The 18916-nt window shown below is 63.3% G+C and overlaps 1 long non-coding RNA gene across 1 annotated transcript; it reads left to right on the top strand.

Moving 5' to 3' along the window:
* The first annotated feature begins 4018 nt into the window (after positions 1–4018).
* Positions 4019–9096, top strand: LOC141371973 (uncharacterized). Its single transcript, XR_012377333.1, has 3 exons — positions 4019–4143; positions 5789–6401; positions 8740–9096. It is a non-coding gene; the product is annotated as an uncharacterized lncRNA (long non-coding RNA).
* Positions 9097–18916: the final 9820 nt, after the last annotated feature.

Genomic DNA, 18916 nt, shown 5'->3' with positions numbered 1-18916 from the left:
CTGTCAGTTAGGAGCCTAATAACTTTTCATCAAACATCAGATTCTATTTCTCTTTGTATCTAGTCCTGATGGTCATGCATCTTTTCTTCCTCCCCAAGTGTCCCTACTAAAGACACATTTTTAATTGGATGACTAGAGCCCTTCTCTCTCTATGGCCCCTCCGGGTGGCCTCCCCACATGGCCTCCCCACGTGGCCTCGCCACAGTCTGGGCAGCTGAATTCCTTACATGTCAATTCAGGGCTCCCAAGGGGGTGCCCACAGAAGCTACCAGACCTTCTGAGCTGGCACGGGGGAGAGGCCACCGGCAGAAGAGCCTGGGCCACGGGAGGCTGAAGGTGCCAGGCCCCAGGGCCCCAGACGTACCTCAAGCACTCCCCACCACCCCTCCCCTGGACTCCCATGTTTTCTAGACCTGCCCAGGCTGCGGCTGGAACACGACCCGGGGCCCAGAGTGGCCGGTTCTGTTTAGGGTTGAGCACACCCAGACACCGGCCCTGGCCAGGGGCTCCTCTCCTGGACACAGACAAGAGGAAGGAAACTGATGGGCCCAGGGAGGGGTGCGCAACCAGATCTCCTAAGCAATCCCTCATCGTCCCGGTTCTGGCTAAACCCTAAGTGGGAGGGTGGGTTAGACCATCTCGGGAGCTCGGGTCGGGCAGCTGGGGTCCCCCTTCCTGAGCCTCTCCTCTGGGGCAGAGAAAGGTGATCCCACAGAGCTCTGCAGGCTCCATGAGCGAGCAGTCCTGGTGAGCACGCACGCAGTGCCCACAGGAATGGCCCACGCGCCCAACCCTGCCTACTCCCATGCACTGCGGTACACAGGCATGCACACACCCCCAGTGGGCCCATACACAGAGAAGGAGGTGTCAAAGCACTCAGTCATGCGGATGCTGAAGCAGAGGCGGGGAATCGTGCTGCACAGGGGACCCCCGGCAGCCCCCACGCACACGCCGGTCCCACCTGCTTGCTGCCCGGGGTCCCTCCTGTCAGCCGCACCCAGAGTCCCCATGAACCACGGGCTCACCCTGCACCATCCGTGGCTCCAGAGGGGTGGGCGCTGCTGCCAGCCCCGAGGCTGGGCAGGGGTGTGTCCGTTCCATGCACGACCGGCCCGGAGGCCCAGGCAGTTCTGGACGGGGACGCTGGAGCTGTTGGCAGAAGGGTAAGCACAATGGCTGCCCACCCTCTGCATGTGGAACTCGGCGGGATGGCGCGGGGCCCGCAGGAGTCTGCACGGCCTCTGGGTGAGCATTGCCTGGCTCTGACCCTCGCTGCGTGACCGTGGGTGGGCCACTTACCCTCTCTGTGCCTGTGTCCCATGCATAAAATGGGAGTAATAACATACGTACGTCTCAGGGACAGTGTGTGCCTCCCTCTCAGAACGTGGCCTGTGTCCTCACCAGTGCCCCGGAAGGACAGACCAAGGACAAAAAGCCATGTGGACAGTCCATGGGGCTAAAGGACCCCCCAGAAAAGGCCCTGGAGAGACCCTCCCTGGCTGGAGCACAGGCGAAAGGGCCGGTGGCGCCGTTAGGGGTAATCAAAGCGCGTGATCCACAGCCACACGGGAGAGGGGGCGGTGGCCTTGGCCAGGAGCAGCCTCCAGGCCTCAGGCTCTGTGTCCCCTTCACACCTAATGAGATTCCCTTGTAACGAGAGAAAGGCTGCTACTTTGTATCGGGGCATCTTCCTCCGCAGGGTTGAGTTCCAGAGGGGAGAGCCAGACAGGGGCTGGAGGGAAGGAGCCGGCATTGATGGACTCCAGAGTCAGATCCCGACAGGCTCAAATGGATTCTGCAGCCTGAGAAAATTGAATGCAGAGGGAGTTGGATTTATGCCCTGTTAAATGTAACTGCCTCCTGGTATCTCTACCCAAAGCTGTTAGAATGGTAATCTCTAGAGGTGCATGGAGATTGCGTGTGAACAGACCAACGAGCCACCCTGGGGAGCAGGCTTCTTCCGTGGGAGGTATGCACAAGACAGCACCAGCATCATTAATAACATTATAAGCACCTTGCACTGCAGCTACAATTTAATCAGAGCATCTAAAAGTACAAGCAAACCCAAGGCTCCTGGCAACTTCTCCGAGTGTGGGGTCGCTCGGGCTTCCAGGGGCCACAGAAGCAGGCTCTGGGGGCTGTTGGTCCCGGGTGGGCTGGGGGGTCCCACCTCTCCTGCCTTGGGGTGGGGAAGGCAGGATTCACATCTGTGCATTCATCAGCCTGGACCCAGGACGTGCTCAGAGGAGGACCTGCCCCTCCCTCAGGACAGAGCCCAGGGGAGGCTCACGACCTGCTGCCTGGCCCCGCACCCCTGCAGGTGCCCCACTGTGCCTCTCACTGTCTCTGAGGGACCCAGGAGTAAGGTGTTTGAGCATCCCCGAGAAACAGCCCCGCGCCCACTGCCTCCGGACTGGGAGGGGAGAGGCAGAGCCCACTCGTGTGTGGGGAAGCCTAGCAGTGGGGCTGGGGTAGGCTCCGCTGTGCCACAGACAGCCCCCCACCGTGCATGCACATGTCCAGCTGCACCTGCTCCCCCGTGTCCAGGGTGGGTCAGTGGAGGCTTTTACTCTTGTGTTCACCGGGGGGACCGGGACCCCAAGCTGACGCAGCTTTCCACCACCACCAGAGCAGGAAACACAGTGAACTGACCTTTAAAGCCTCAAAGCCAGTCACGCAGCCAGGCCGAACTTCAAGAAGCAGGGGCACGTGTCTAGACAAGGAGGCCAAATTATTTGAGAAGAGTTCTGAAGACTCTTGTGGTCTGCCTTCCAGAGCAGTGAATTCGGCTCGCTGTGTCCTCAGCCGTACGGAGCCGGGCCTGTGGGTGAGGCCTGCCCGGGAGGGTTCCTCCTGGGCCCACAAGGGGCACCTGTCGTCTGAAGACCCGTCACCTGAGAAGACGAAGCGTTTCCTCCACCCGCTCTGCGTCCCAGAATGTACCTGAGCCAGTCTCCCGGCTGGCGGCCAGGGGCGCATACCGGTGTGGCACGCAGCGTCCAGGGGACCACCCACACGCCATCGGACCTGGCTGAATCTGGGGCTCCGGAGATCTGTCGGCAGTCCCGGCACTGAGGGGCACGATATTTGGAGTCTCGTTCTCTCCCCTCCCTGCTCCACGCCAGCAGCTCCCGTCTGAGTCTGGCTCCTTCTCAGAGTCTTTGCCAAGCGCTGCCGACACCTGCTGACATCCTCCTCCTCGGGCCTGTGGCCGGTGTCCGTGGCTCATCCAGCCCCACCCCGTCTCTCACCGTGTGCACAGAGCTTCCTCTCTGTCTGCCACATGGGCGGGCTGTGCCCCGAGGTTTCAGGCTGCAGCAATCCCCGTTGATCAGTGCCCGTTCCTGCAACAGTCCGGACGGGCTACACTCCGCGGCACCAACGAGCCATCCCCAGGCTTCAGTGACAAGGGCTGCTTCTCGCTCAAGCACTGCGGGTCCTGGGGGGACTTGGACTCGGGGGCCAGGCCAGCAGACGCTCTGGCAGCACACCCACCGTGGGTGTGGGGCAGGAAAAGCCATGAGGCCTGCGCCTCCTGGGCCCTGGGGTTTCCCAGTGCTCGCGGACCCCGGAGAGAGGGCTCAGGAGGCAGGGGCCAGAGCGGGCTGCTTTATCTGCTGTCTCTGAATTTTTTGCAAGAATAGATTTGTGCATTAACTGGTAGAGTTAAAAAATGTTTCTCACAATTTCTTTTAAGGAGAAAACAGGGAGGAAAGGTTGGGAGTCGATCCTTGCTGCAGAGCGTTCCCTCCTGCACAAGGAGGCAACGGGAGGAAGCCGAGCAGCTGGTGGGCAGCAGCCCCCCCAGCGGTCAGGGCCTGCGAGGGCCTTGGCTGCCCAGCCAGCCGGACGCAGGTGTGCGGTGCCGCGTGCAGGCTCCAGCGGCCGTGTCCAGGCCTCTCCTTCCTTCCTGTCCCACAGCAGAGCGTCACAGGAACAGGACACGCGGGGCAGGCCCTCAGGCTAAGTTTCCTCCAATATGCTCAGGATTTCGAATCCTGGCCCGCGTCCTGTGGGGCGCAGAGACGTGGACCGCTGAGCACCAGAGATGGCTTTCTGCCGGGCAGACTGGATCACCCTGGGCTCCCTTTACCCATTCTCTCCACGGACATTGTTTGAGGGCTGCCGCCAACGTGGATCCAGGTGCTGCGGGTGCAGCGGTTGGGGGGATAGGGGTGCACAAAGAAATCCCCATTGTCCCTGAGCACAGGAGGTGGGGGGCGACAGAGGACTGCACGGGCGCTGACGAACGCCGTGGGGTCCAGCACGCAGGGGAAGGAAGGTGCCGGGAGCGGAAGGTCGGGTAGCTGACCCGAAGGAGGGGAGGGAGTGGGCTACTCACACAGCTCGGGGGGAAAAGCATTGCAGCTGAGGGAACAGCCAGCGCCCAGGGCCTGAGACAGAGGCACGTGGAAGGTGGGGAGACAGCAGAAGGGACTGCAGCTGGAGGGTAGGGGGCTCGGGCAGCTGCAGGAGGGCCTCTGCTGTGCTCGGGGTGTGACGGGGCCGTGCTGACCTGAGACGGGGCCAGTACAGGCCCACACGTCTGGGGTCTCTCCCCGCAGAACAGGGAAGTGAGGAGGGGGCATGGAAACCGCCGAGACCCAGAACCCCCGAGGGCAGAACCTGCCCAATGCCTCCTACCTGCAAGCGGGCGCCGACCTCATGGCCACAGTCCTTGCAACTGAATGAGTTCATCTCCGCAGGAAGGGGGAGTCACGGATGCCTTGGAGGAGGCGCTGCCTGGGTCCCTAAACCTGCTAACCCTCCCCTTTAATCAGTTTCAGACTAAGGCCATGGCAGGGTCCGTAATTAGTTTTTAAGGTTAGGGACAGCATCCCGGGTCCCGCGGTTGCCCAGGGCAACGGTGGGGGCTGGGTGCCGGAGCTTGGATCCCTGCCCACGGTGCGTCTGGATGCTGGACGCTAGCCTGCTCTGCCCGCCACCGAGGGGGGGACCTGGGGCTACGGCTGACGGTGGCCGCTGGGTGTACCTTCTGTGCAAAGCAGTCCCCAGACCGGGGGTTGAGCGCCTGGCTCGGGAGACAAGATTTCAGGGAAGAACCCCCGCAGCCCCTGCTCGGATCTCCAGAGGCCAGAAAGAACAGAAACAACCCTCCCCTGGAACACCAGTCCCGGAGGCCATCCTGGAGGAAAGCTTCCGGTCCTCCGCACCTGTGTGCTCCCGGCCCCTCCCCCCTCCCCATTCTGCAGGCTGCTCTCACTCACTGGCCACCTCCCTCCTGGACCCCGGTCACTCCAGGGCACTTGCCACTGCCCGGGACTAACTTGCAATGAGCCTCCCTCCCCAGGATGAAGGTCCCAGAGGGCCTTGTGCGTGAGTCACATCCGACGCCTAGGGAGGAAGTGAATGGGTGGGTGGGTGGGGGACATGCAGGGTCACGACAGGAGGGGGCTGAGCGTGGAGGGAAACTCTCGGTGGGTACGGTCGCTGAACCGCATCAGGCCCTGGGGGCACAGGGGGCCATCAGCGCCTGTTCATAGACACAGCCCAGCCGTCCAACCCGCGCGGCCCGCCAGCGCCTGCCCGGCCCTGCTCTCCATCCCGTAGGCCAGCAGCTGGTGACCTGACCCCTGCACCCCAGACAGGGAGGAGCCCGTCCACTGTCCACTGTCCACTGGGGAGGGAATGGCTGCGCGGGGAGGCCGGGAGTTTTCAGGAGCTGAGGCAGCAGGGACGCCGGCCTCTCCTAGGGGGGGCTTCTTTGTTTAGGGGTCTGGCGTTTCCAGCCCGTGGGTTCCAGAGGCTCCTGAATTCTTCCCAACAGCTCCTGGATGACAGCGCCCCACGCAGGATGAAGCAGACAGTGAAGGAAGCTTCTGGGCTAGAGCCCATGCTCACGAGAAACCCCTGCCGAATCCACTCCCCGGCCTGGAGAAGCCACAGGTGGACCAGGTGCCAGGAATTTCCTGGAGCTCGGGCAGCCGCCACCAGGTGGCAGTGTGGGGACATCCTGCTGGGCCAGGCCGACTCGGCGGCATGCCGGCATGCCGAGGACTGCGGAAGGTGGCCTGTGCCCCGTGGGCAGTGGGTTGGCAGACCTCCCACACCAGGCTTCGGGCAGCAGGAGTCCCAGGTAGGACACACCGCAGTACGTGCACTCCTGGGCCTGCGTGCCCGAGCACACCTGGGACAAAGACCAGGCTCCGCCTGGCTTTCTCTCTGCACCCCAGACGCTTGAGCCTGAAACCGCCACCGCGCCGTGAGGAGGCCCAGGCCATGCGGGAGGCCAGCGACCTGCTGAGGCCGCAGCTGACAACCAGCTGGCCCTGAGAGATGAGCTTGACCCCAAGATGCAAGCCAGCCCCCCACGCCCTGCCCAAATCCACGATCCAGGTCAATGCTGCTGGGGCTGGATGCCGCTAAGTCTGGAACCACAGGTAACTGAAGCGTGTCTGCTCCCCACGGGGCCCCTCCGTGCACGTTTTCCACGTCTCTGCCCACCCCACAGGGAGCTCGTGTTGTGTTGTAGGGATTCAACAACTACACACGCGTATCGTGCTGGGTGCATGGTGTCCCCCAAACACATGCGTCCCCTCGAATCTCAGAATGTGACACTACCTGGGAAAAACATGTTGCAGATCTCATCAGTGCAGATGAGGTCATCCTGGGTGAGGGTGGGCCCTGAGTCCAATGAGCAGTGTCTCACAAGGGGAGGAAGCAGACCCGGGGGAGTCAGGCAGGGTCACCGCGTGACCAGGGGCAGAGGGAGGAGGGATGCGTGGGGGAACACCAAGGCCACTGCAGTCGCCAAGAGCCAGGAGGGGCAGGAAGGACTCTCCCGGAGTCTCCAGAGGGAGCAGGGTCCAGCCTACACCTTGATTTAGGCTCTGGCCCCAGAACGGCAGCCGGGACACCCCCACGCGCATGAGGGGCCACGGAAGCATTCGCTGCCAACCCGTCCTGGGCCCATGAGAACTCTGCCACTCTGGATTCCAGGTGGGATGAAGTCACAAGAAAATCCCACCTGCTGCCAGCCAGAAACACCTAGAAAGCCCCTTTCCTCCCCAGGGGTGGAGGGAACCGTTCTCCTGCTGGGTTTGCAGAGCACCTGAGCCTGGCGACCCACAGGGAGAATGCCAGCCCTCGATCAGCCCAGGGGGCGCACACTGCCGTGGCCGGTTTCCCAGATGCGCACACCGAGCCCGTGTCCCAGCCGCGAAGCTCAGCCTCTCGGGTGGGCACCGCCCCAGAGACCCCACCGCGGCCCGGCCGACAGCCCCCCGGCCTCCCCCTCCTGGGCACACGGAGGGCCCTCAGCCGCCACCTGCATCCCCAGAACCCAGAGCTTAGAGGCCACCCAGCCGCCGGGGAGACATTGCCAAGTGGGGCCCGGGGGTGGGGGCAGGGGCTGGGCCGCAGCTGTTTCAGCGGCTTTTCTTCCAGAGCGAGGCCTCTGAGCCTCACTTCCTCCCTGCTGTTGGGAGTTTTGCCAAAGGCACTGAATGGGAGCCCCCCCTCAACCTGCCCCCACCTCCGCAGAACAGCACACAGTCGTTCTGTCCATGCCCAGACAAAGCGCCGCAGAAGCCAGCGGCCAGGCCCCCGCGTGCGTGCAGGTCCGCATGCTCCGGCACGTCCTGTACACGCAGGCATGCCCGTGCACACCGACAGAAAGGCCCGCCCGGGGCCGGGTCTTCCAAGGTCCAAGGTCGGGGGTTGTCTGTCCTGCCAGCTCCCAGAGGCGGGCGGGGGCACAGGCTTCTCCAGCCAGCTGGGGTGGGGAGGCCAGCCCCAGGGCCTGCCAGAACACACGGGTCCCCTGCAGAGGTCTCCCTGGTCTCCCTGGTCTCCCCGGCTCCGGAGGCGTCTGTCTCTCCACAGAAGGAAGCTCTGTCCAGAAAGAGAGGGAAGTCCAGAAAGGGAGAGCAAATAGAAAACCTCCAGAGAAATGGGGCTCGTGCATGTTAGAACCTCTTCCACGGGGCTCCCTTCCCTGCCCGCAGCCTCCAGACCCCTGCAGGCCCAGCGTCCTGCCCCAGCCCTGGGCGGCCGTGACAACAGCCCTGTTCACCAGCAAACACTCCCCCTTACATGCTTCCCTTGGGATCAACCTGACATCCTCTGCTGTCACTGCAGGAATGGGTTTTCCATTGTGAATAATAGTGATTTGCCACATTTTGTGTGTTACATTGCCAAGCTGCGCTCAGGGCATGAAGAGGGGCTGGCGGGAGCCCGGAGTGCTGAGTCATTAACCGTGTGATTAACGGTCCTCAGCAGGGTGGTCACGAGACCCCAGGCCCGACCTCCGAGGGTGGGGGCCCAGCTCTCAACTAGTAAGGCATCAGGTCGGGGCCCCCCAGGAGCTGGATCTGAGATCACGGGCACCTCTGCCTGCCCTCCTTCCAAGTAATGACCCCGACTCCCCCAAAGGCAGATGGGATCCAATCCTGTGGTTGCAGCATTTAAAAATCCCTTTTTGAGGGTCCCCAGGTTCCACCCCCCCAAAGCTGCAGCCTCTGTAGGCTTCTGGGATGGGTCCTTCCCAGGGTGGGCTGGCGTGTGGCTGGTCAACACGGGACCCACACTGCTGCCCAATCCAGTCTACGTCTTGGGCCACCCTGCTGTTCGGGAAAAGCTTTAGGGCCGCCTCTCCCTGTCCACTGTCTCGCACTGGCCAGCCAGTCTTGGGGGGCGTCCCCTCCCACGTCCCCAGCGTGCACGGCTGTAAATCCTCTGTTTATAAGATTTCTGTACTTGATTCTTTCGTGCCGGTAGCCGGGGAGAGACGGCAGGAGCCCAGCGGGAGCTGGCCACCGCCCCATGGGCAGCTGTGAACCCAGACGTGCGGCCGGAGAGGAGAGGTCCTCGCTGAGTCCTCTCCCTGGAAACCTCGCGGATGTCCCCTCCGCTGCACGGCACCAACACCTGTGCCCTCATCAGCAGCACCCAGATGCCAGCCCGAAGCCCCAGCCATCAGCACGGCAACGCCCCCAGCGCGGAGCCAGCGTCCATGGACTGGCCGTGTAATCCGCGGGGCCCAGCGCGCCAGGAAACGGTGCCAATATGGGCCCAAAATGGAAAGTTTCTCTTTGTCCTCTGTCCCTGTCTGCTCGTCTGCTCATTTAATGCTGTTCTCACTAAATAAAACGTTACAATTATTAGCATGAATTTTGCTCCATGTTTACGTTAGGTACCTCAGTGCCACACGGGCGCACGTAAGCCACATCCGCATTACCAAACCCCATGGTTTGTATCGTGTGTCCCAGGAGGCGCCTCCAGCTGCCAGAGAGAAAACGCGACCCACCCAGGGACAGTCACGGGACGAAGAGGACCCCCAAACGCGGAGCCCGTCCGAGGGCCGTTGAAAAATAGCAAGTTTTGATGGGAACTGTGAGGTTCAGCAAGCCAGCCGGTCAGGCCTCAGCCACCTCCGAGAAGACCGTGTTCCTCGGGGCCCAGAGGAGGGGCACGCCAGGCCACGCGGGGCGTCCGGGGCACCAGCAGGGTTGCTCAGGGTCAGAGGCAGGGGTGTAGGGGGCTGGGTGGTTTGCACACAGAAGGAGCCCCTCTGGCAGGTTGCTTACCGCCCCTGAGAATCAGCTAGTCCAGGGAGGGGCAGCCCCTCCAGGGTCAGTGAGCGCCCCCCCCGCCATATCCATAATGCAAAGAACAGAAGATGCAGTTGATGGAAGGCAGATTTCTGTGGGACCCATGTGGACCCTCCCAGGTGCCCACAGCCCAGCCCTCCTACGTGGGCCAGCCCTGGGACGTGACAATCGTCAGGCCGCCCCCCGCCCCCCCGTCTGGCAGCAGGGGCAGGATGGGTGGGTAGTTGGACGAGGTGTCCCCCCTCCCACAGGCCCCCACGGCCATCTGCGACAGATGGGTGACCCTGAGGAATTTAAATCTCTGCACCGGGACATATGTGGTTCCTGAATCAGGACGCGGCCTCCTGCTGACCCCCACCAGCCCTGCCGGCAGCCAGGGGAGGGGCAATGCCCCCCCAACCGAAACACTGCAGGGGGAACCCTGACCCCTCTGCCCACGCCCAGGCCCCTGCAGGGGAGGCCAGCCAGCGTCTGGGATCCCGGGCAGGGGGATGGTGGTCGGGAACCTGTCCCAGGGAGGGTCGTGCCCCGGGCACACCCTCCTTTGTCCTGTTGGACTTCATCACAAAACAAACACCAAAAGACAAAATCAATAAAGTTTTCAAGACTTCGACCAGGGAGCATCAAAGTTCAGCAAAGTCTCTTCGAGATGGGCCGTGTGCTGCCCCCGGGGGCCGGCTCTGGAGAGAGAGTTTGGGTCAAGGATCCCAGGAAAGCTGTGCGTCCCCGCCGAGGAACCGCGGTGCAAAGGCCCTGTGGTTGCAGTGGGGGGGAGTGAGCGAACGGGGAGCTGTGCTCTAAGAGGACCTGGCCGAAGGCCACAGGTGTACCCGAAATGCAAATTGCACGGCAGCTGGTGGGGAGTGGGGTCAGGGAAAGTCACCTACGCGTGTCATGGGAAGGGTCTTGGAAAGAGACCGCAGCGAGGCAGGAGGGGGTCTGCTGGCCAGTCCTGGGGTGTGGGCAGGAAGCGGCCTTCCTAGGAGCAGGGCCAGGTGCAGGGGGAATGGTCACAGGTCGGGGCGGAGGCCACACCCTGCAGGCCTGGGAAAGCCCTCTTCCGTTTGCTTCTCTCAGTGAAACAGGAAGCAAGGTCTCTGGAGAGTGAGGGTGGGGGTGGTGGCCGGGGGGGGGGGCGCGGGGGCGGGGGCAGTTGTCCGGCCAGCCGTACAGCCCACAGCCCAAGAACTCGCGGGAGCTCTGAGAGCCTCAAGTGAGACCGGTGGGTGCTGACGTGCAAAACAAAAGCAAGAAGAAAAGATTGAATTTCCTTACTCCCTGCAGCCCCTTGACCAGCCCTTGAACAGGACGCAGTGACCTTCCCCTGGGAGCTCGGCTGCCTCGCTGTGGACACTCTGCCAAGGGCAAAAGGCAACCTTAGCTTAACCCTAGCCCGACCCCCCGGAGCCTGTGAGTCTAACATACAGAAATTCCTTTGGAAACTCCCTTTATCTCTGCCCCCAAGACACTGTCAGCAATCACCCCCCAAGCATACGGCCCATCGGTACACATCCGAAGGGTCTCATGACTGAGTTTTTACTAAACGGTAATAAATGACCTTTTCCTAACGATAGCGTGCCCCCTCAGGGTCCTGGAGACCTTGCTTCCATAATACCTGGGAGGCTTGTGCTGTCCCCAGCCCCCTCCCAACTTGAAAGTATGTAACAGGCCCCTCCTCATGACCCCAGGGCAGCTCTTCCCACCCGCGGGTCCCATCCCCGCGCTTGAATAAAACCACCTTTTTGCACCAAAGTCGTCTCGGGAATTCTTTCTCGGCTTTCGGCTCTGAACCCCGACATTTTCCTACATGAAGCACCTCACTTACTTTCTCCACAGTGACTCAGCTGAAAGATGCAAAGAGCAGGAAAAGTGCTGGATTTCACCAGAGTCAGATTCTCAGCAGAGCAGATGAAGAGCGTTAGGAGTCTGAGCCTAGGGACAGGAGAGGGGTCGATGGCAGCAGTGGGACCAGGGATCCAGGTGGGTGCTCGAAACAGGTGCCGAGGGACCCAGCAGAAGCCGGGAGGATCAGCACCCTAGACCCGGAACCGGCCAACGGGGCGGCTCGTGCACCTGCGTGGGTGAGGACCGGGAGCGGCGCCTCCATGGAAGGCGAGCCCAGACTCGGGCAAGGCTGCTTCGGGGCCGTCTGGCCGCACCTCACGGCACTAATGGTGCTGCCCCCTCCCGCCCACTCCACCAGGGAGACCGCCACAGCGCCAGCGCCTGCGAGGTCCGGTCTCCTGGCCAGGAAGGGTCCAAGGAGCGCGGGAGAGGGGGCTGTGGCCCACGCTGGTGGTGGAGAAACAGTGGGGCATCCCCTGGACCCTCCTCAGGCCCTCCCAGCGTCAGAGCAGGACGAGGGCAGACCCCGCGCCGGCAGGCCAGCGAGCTCGAGGCCTCCGTTGACCAGATCCCCAGGCACATGCAGGTGAGCGTAATTCCTTCCCCGTCACCTGCAAAGTTTTAGGGGCACCAGGACCACCCTCATTTCTGACAGTCACGTGTAATACGCATTCTCTTTGTTGCCTGTGTCCTGCAACAGGAGGGGGCGTGGGCAGGGATGCCCCGGGTCTGCAGAGGGCCGCTCTGTGGGCTTCGTGGAGGGGGCTGAGGCCCTGGGAGGGGCACCGCCAGAGAAGCCGGGGGGAGGGCTCCCCAGGTGACAGGCCCGCACCCGCTCTCCTGGGGGCTTGCTGAAGTCCCACCTGGCATCCCTGCTCAGTCCCGGCGTCTGGGCTCTCCTGTAGCCACGTGACCCACACTGGGATGGACACCAGTGGGGGATCCACAGAACTTCAGTCTCTCGCAGGGGCCTGTCCCGCGTCTGGTGGACTGTGGGTCGGTGGGTCCGGATCCGAGGCTGTAGGCAGCTGTCCTGTGGGCGGAGCCGGCAAGGGACGGCCCCCACAGCCCAGCGAGGGCCTGAATCAGAGCCCCTGAGCTGTTGTTGTCCCCAGGAGACCCTGGTGGCCAGCTGCCTTCTCACAGGCTCTGCCCACGGGAGGCGCAGCGAGGGGCTGCTTCCTGTCGGTGAGGCCCCACTCCCTGCACAGCTCTGCCAATGCCCAGCGGCCTGAGCCAGCCCCCCTCCCCCGCCAGGGGCAGGCTGCAGCTGCCAGTCCCCAAACACCCCTTCTCCTGGGCTGCCCACAGCACTCCCAGCGCCAGGTTCCCTCGGAACCCTCAGGGGCTCCTGACTGACGCGGGATTCTTGATGCAGCTCTGAGCCCCGAGGTCACCACACGCCTGTCGTACAGCCAAAGTGCCTGGAAGGACCCAGACTTGGTGTCCCTGCAGGTGCAGCCCCAGCCGGCCCCACCCTCCACCCCTGGAGACAGCCAGTAAATAAATGCTCCTCGTGACCCAACCCTCAGGAGAAGCGTCGCCCACAGGAAGAATGGATCTCCTTGCACTAACCTGCTGGCCCAGCTGCCCCGTGCCCCTGAGGGAGGTGGGATCCCCCGTCTGCCCCAGCAATGTTCCAGCTGTGGCCTGGCATCCCCCACACACTGCTGGCCCGAGAGGGCAGGGCTGACCGAGAAGCCAGACGAGCCTGTCTGGGAGCAGCGGAATCCAGCATCGGGCTCCCCTGCACTCGGCTGCTGAGCGTGCATCGATCAAACATGGGGAAGGATTTCCAAAGCGGGGTCACCTGAATGGGGAGCCCCTGGGCTGTGTGAGGGGCTCAGGCCCCCGCCCCACTGCACAGACACCGTCTGGCAGGAATAACCACAGACCACCCCGTGGGAGGCTCCCGGGAGCCGGGCCAGGCCTCACTGCCCCTGGGACCCCTAACCCCGAGCCCAGTGGGAAGAACCCAGTGAGCTCCTGCAGAGCCAATGCTCCAGGCCTGGCCGGGCCTGCTGTGTGGTCCTCCCTCCACCCAACAGAGGCTCTCCAAGGGGCCAGACAGGTCCAAGCCCGTCCCCACCAAGCCCTGTGTCCCAGCCCCTCCAGAGGCCAGTGGGGAGGAGAATGAGCCTGGCTTGGCAGCCAGGGGGCAGCGGGGCATCCTGAACTCATGCTGGGCCATGGGCCCCTCTCCCGGGAGCCTCCAGGTCCTGCGCCCCAGGACCACGTCCACTCTGCCCCCCTTCTGCCTGCTGGTCAAGAACTATCTGGATGAAGGGCATTTCCTGGTGTGTGGTCTCTGCGGGCTTTTCCTTCTGCAGTTGCAGCCTGAAAATTCTCTTAAATGGGAGAGACTGGGCCCAGCATTCGCAGAGGCCAGTGGGCGAGGGGCACATGAGGAGGGGGCACTTAGGGGCGGCACACCTGCCCCTCCCCCACCGAGTGACCTGCTGGCATCCGTGGGCTGGGGAAGGCAGGGAGCGGCGTGGGCTTGTCCACAAGGCCCTGGGCCGCTGAGCACACACTGGCAGGGCCCCCCCGGCAGCCCAAGACACACACAGGCCAGATGGATGGCTTCAGAGGTCAGGCCCAGGGGTCACAGGACGAGAGGTCTGCAGCCGCTGGGCCTCACAGGGGTGATTCCTTCCCCGCAGAGTGGGGCCGTGGTCTCCTGCTGGTCCCTCCAGCCCCCGCCCTGCCCTAAACACTCGGGTCCCTGGAAAAGGCACCCAAGGCTGCAGAGCTAGGGGTCTCGGGGAGCAGGTGTGGGGCATGGAGGGAGGGGCCGAGGTCCGGGCCCAGGGTCCCCAGCTCTGCCTCGAGGGGTCACCTCACGCCGCTCCCTCCATGGGGGCTGCACAGCAGTGGGACACACCCCCTGCCTGTATCTCTGGGTGTCTCGCTCCTTGGGTTAGGCTGGGCGTGTGCTGGGGTCTGTCAGGGTGACAGGCCCCGCTCCTCAGCCACAGAGCCCATCACACGGTTCCTTCAGAACACGGGCTCTGGAGCATGGACACACAGGCCCACAAATAAACAGCCACGGCTATGTCCTGAAGATAGTCTCCAAACGCAGAAGCACGCAGTCAGAGGGGGCTGGCGTGACCTGCCAGGGACCGTGCTTCATGTGGAGACCCAGGCAGCCCCTTCTTCCCGAAGTCATGGATACCTGTGTGTTCCCTGCGTGACCAGCGCCCTTCCTCGCTGACATATTCCTCTGTGGGCGTGTGAATGGCCTGGAGGCTCCGGGGGCTCAGGGACCTCTGCCTCCATCTTCACGGGACCTTGTCGGTGTCTCCTCGTCTTATAAGGACCCCAGTCCCTGGATTCAGGGCCCACCCTAATCCCATGTGACCTCATCTTAATATGCAGAGACCTGGGTCCAAATAAGGCCACATTCCGAGATCCCTGTGGATGTGAATCTTCGGAGGGGATGCTACTCCACGCAGCACGCCGTCTCCAGAATGAAGGCCTTGGAGGCTGTGTCCCCACGCCTGGCTTTCCCTCACGCTCCGTCCCACAGCCCCCAATCCCAACACCTTCCCTGGTCAGCCCTAGAGCCCAGCAGGCCAGCCATCTCTCACGTAACGCGGCACCAGCCCCCACGTGGCATACAACGTGGCTCCCCGAGGCCACAAGGCCCCATCTTACTGACCTTCTCCGCTCACTGGGTCATAATCCCTGAGGGACGGCCATGTCTCCTGGCATAGCTCCTGGCACAGCAGAGCCGACTGTGTGCCGAAGCGACAGGTCGGGGGGGGGGGGCCGTGCACGGAGGGCTGGGGGCTCCCGGCAGAGCTGGCCCCAGCAGCCAGGCTCCCGACTGCCCGGCCTCTCCCCATGCCCAGTGGCAGGAGGGCCACTGACTTCACTGAATTCCAGAATCCCTGTGATGAGCCAGGAAATGTATACCTGTAGTTGGTGGGGCTGGGCCGAGCAGGCGGACGCCTCGGGCCTTGTTACTCATGGAAGGAGAGGATTGCTGGAGGCCAGGGAGGCCTGGGGCCAGTTAGCCACAGGCCCTGGACAGCTGGGCGGGGGGTGCCCTCCCTGCCCCCAGCATGCAGGCCGCGGGCCCAGGTAAGGGCGAGCGTCTGGCCAGCCTGGCATCCGGGTCCTCATCCTTGGCCTGCGTGGGAGGGGTTAAGGGAAGATCTGACCCGCCGTGTGGGGGGCCCCGGGGCCATGGGCAGGCCCCCAAATCCGCTCCTGAGGACTCTGACGTTTATTCTGGGAGATGATGTGCTGTGTGAACGGTGTCCCCAGAGCTGCCTGCCTTTCTGACTCCCCCTTTGCCAGGCCCACAGACCACCCAGGACTCCCCTCCTCATTGCCTGGGGAGCCCCTTCCTCCCCCACCTGCCCCGGAAGCCATTTGCTCTTCTCCGAGGAATCGGGGTGCAGGGCCTGAGGCAGAGGCAGGCCTGGAAAACCCAGCTTCACAGGGAGGGTGGGAGAGGGCTGAGGCCACCCAGGGCTCCCTTCCCCAAATTGGGGCGCCTGTGCAGCCAGGGGAGTGCTGGCTGCACACGAGCCAGAGAGGCCAGCGCCCCGGGAGCGTCCCGGGAGGGTCCCAGGGCAAGGCAGCGGTGCTGGCCTGTCCTGAGAGCAGGGCCTAGTGGTGGAGGCAGGGGTCTGGGCAGTACTGCCTGGGGGCAGGGGCAGGGTGCAGGGGTCCCCAGGGGCTGCTTGGAGAGGAGTGTTGCAGACTGGTGTGGGGTGCCCGCCTTCTCTCTGCTCCGAGGGCCCGGGCAGAGGCCGGGGATGCAGGGGCCCCAGCAGTCGCCCGAGGGCTCGCCACCCTCAGCATTACACCAGCACACAGGTGGACGGCCCCAGCCAGGAGAGCCGTTTATTTAGAATAAATATGGGTGCTGGGGTTCTGTAGGTTACGGCTTTATAAGGAAAATCCTGGGTCTCTGCGTGCGTGCGTGAGCGGGTGAGCCTGTGTGTGTGTGTGCACGTGTGGGTGCACACACACCAGACTGGGGTGGGCGGTGAGGGCAAGGTCAGCCAGTAGCACACCCTCCTAAGTTCAGAATAAAGTCCAGACAGATGCCCTGCTGGGTGTGGGTCGAGGCACACGCCTGTGCTGGTCGCCGGCTGTCCCCCTGCACTCGGCTGCCAAGACAGCCCCGTCCCGCCGTCCCCCTGCCCTCGGGCCCCTCCCAAAGCCACTTGGCTGTCTTCCCATCAAGGGGTTCTACTTGCCCCACTCCAAACCAGGGCCAGCCTTGTGTCCAGCCTTGATGGTTAGAATGGGGGGAGGGGAGATACCATATGAGCTCCGGGCTCAGGCCTCGGAGGCCACAGCAACCCCCTTGCCCTGAGGGAGCCCCGAGGACAGCTGCCCCGCAAGCCATCAGATTACCCAGCTGGAGAACAAGAGACCACAGGAGGGGCCCCTCGACGGCCACCCCAGCCACCTGACCACAGACCGTGAGCACGCTGGAGCGTGACAGCCACGGTGCGGGGGCGGCTTCCTTCCTGGTCCCCACGGAGATGCCAGGGGCAGGTGACGTGGCTCTCTGGGGGCGCGGAGGCCGCCCCGGGCCCCTGCCCCTGCCCGCCTGGCCGACCAGCACGCCCTCGCCTCGAGGGTCACACACTCGTCTAGGGGCTTGTCAGGGGCCCCAAAACAATGTGCCCAAGCCCTAACCCCCAGTACCTGTGAATGTCACCTTATTTTGGAGAAGTCTTTGCTGATATAATCAAGTTAAAGTGAGACCTTATTGCCATACTGATCCCCGAACCTATGAATGTATTAGGTTCCCTGGCAGGGGGATTAAGGCTGCAGATGGAGTTAAAGCCGCTAATCAGCTGACCTTACAACAGGATTATCCTGGATGAGCGGGTGGACCCAGTGTCTCCACAAGAGTCCTTTCCTGGGGGAAGCAGACGGGCCGAGAGACGAGAAAGACGCCCGGTGGGAAAACCACAGTGTCTCGGATGTTGCCAGGTGTCCCCTAAGGGCAAAATCACCCCCAGAGAGACCCCTGCCCTGGTCTGACACGTTGGCGGGTGCCCATGCCGTCGACAGGCCCAGTGCTACGTGGGGCTCTGCTGCAGAAAGGGGGCAGGAACACAGAGGGATGCACGGTGAGGCACCCTGAGGGCCCGGGGCTGCAGGAAGCCCTCCTCCCCTCCCTCTGAGGGCCCTGGAGGGCAGGGGCCCTGGGAGAGCAGACCTTCACGGAAGGGGGACGCAAGGCCCCACTGAGCCCCAAGATACTCAGGAAAAGCTGGACGCCGGGAAACAGCGTCCCTGCAAAACCTCCTAGCAGCTCTTAGACCAGAAGGGGGGCTCGGGGCCCAGGGCCCGGGGTCCAGGACCCCCAGGATGAGGGTGCAGGCAGGGGCTCATTCCAGCCTCCACGGAGAGTTGGCTCCTGGCCAAATGCATTCCCTTGAACGTGCCTGCTGTGTTTCTGGGTACGCATGATCCTACAACAGTGGTGACGACACCCACCGATCCTAACGACAAGAAGAGCTGACGTTTCGAGCACGTACCGTGTGCCCACCTTGTGCTCGGTGCTTCTCGAAGCACATGGGTTTTCTGTCGCCGCTTGACAAGCCCCCCCGCCAAACCCAGTGGCTTAATCCACTGCACGCATTTTTTTGCTTGTGAGCCTGCCATTTGGGCAGGGCTCAGCAACCACGCGCATCTCTGCTCCAGACGCGGACCCCGGGGCAGCTCCGCTAGGCTGAGGACCCGCTTCCAAGGGGAGCGGCGGGGGGCCGAGGGCCTTGGTTCCTCCGTCACCACCCCGTGGCCTCTCCCCACGTGGGCTTCATGGTTGTTGTCCCCCGAGTCACCGTGCCAGCCTGCCAGGTTCCAGGGAAGGGGCAGGCCCCATGCGGACGGGAGGACACACAGGGGTGGGGTCCTAGAGACACAGCGTGCCATGCCGGGATCATCCTGCGGCGACCCTCACGCCCTTCTGACGTGGACTGTGTTCCCGGCGAGGAAACGGGGATGTGGCGGGGTCAGTCACTCGTCCGAGGCCACGTGCGACGTGGAGCCAGGACTGGCACACAGGCCACCTGTCCCCAGTGGTGGGATGGGACACGGTCGGCACTGCCCTTGGGTCTCTCCCTGGGGACCCTTGTCCACCTGCATGGGCCCCGCCATCCAGCGGCCACCGCCTCCCCCAGCATCCAGGCTCACCTGCTGTAGCTCGCCCCGGAACACGTCAAAAGTCTGCCAAACACCCTGTAAAATCCACACATTTCGGTGTCACACGGGTGTGGTGGACAGAAGGACAGCCCCAAGGACACCAGGCCCTACTCTCCGAGACTTGTGAATACGTCACGTTATAAGGCAAAAGGGACTTTGAAGAGATTGTTAAACAAAGGCTCTTCCGTGGGACACTGTCCTGGATGACGGGGTGGGAGGTGGGAGGGTCAGTCCGTGAAGGAACTGAAGCAGAGGGTGGGGCGTGGGGGGAGTGGAGCCGAGGACCAGGGCAGAGGCCGGAGCCGGCGGGGGTGGAC

This window comes from Callorhinus ursinus, unplaced genomic scaffold, assembly GCF_003265705.2.
Source record: "Callorhinus ursinus isolate GAN/ISIS: 27379988/994484 unplaced genomic scaffold, GSC_fseal_2.0 scaffold150, whole genome shotgun sequence".
Classification (NCBI taxonomy): Eukaryota; Metazoa; Chordata; class Mammalia; order Carnivora; family Otariidae; genus Callorhinus; species Callorhinus ursinus.
This window is presented reverse-complemented; position numbering and strand designations above follow the sequence as displayed.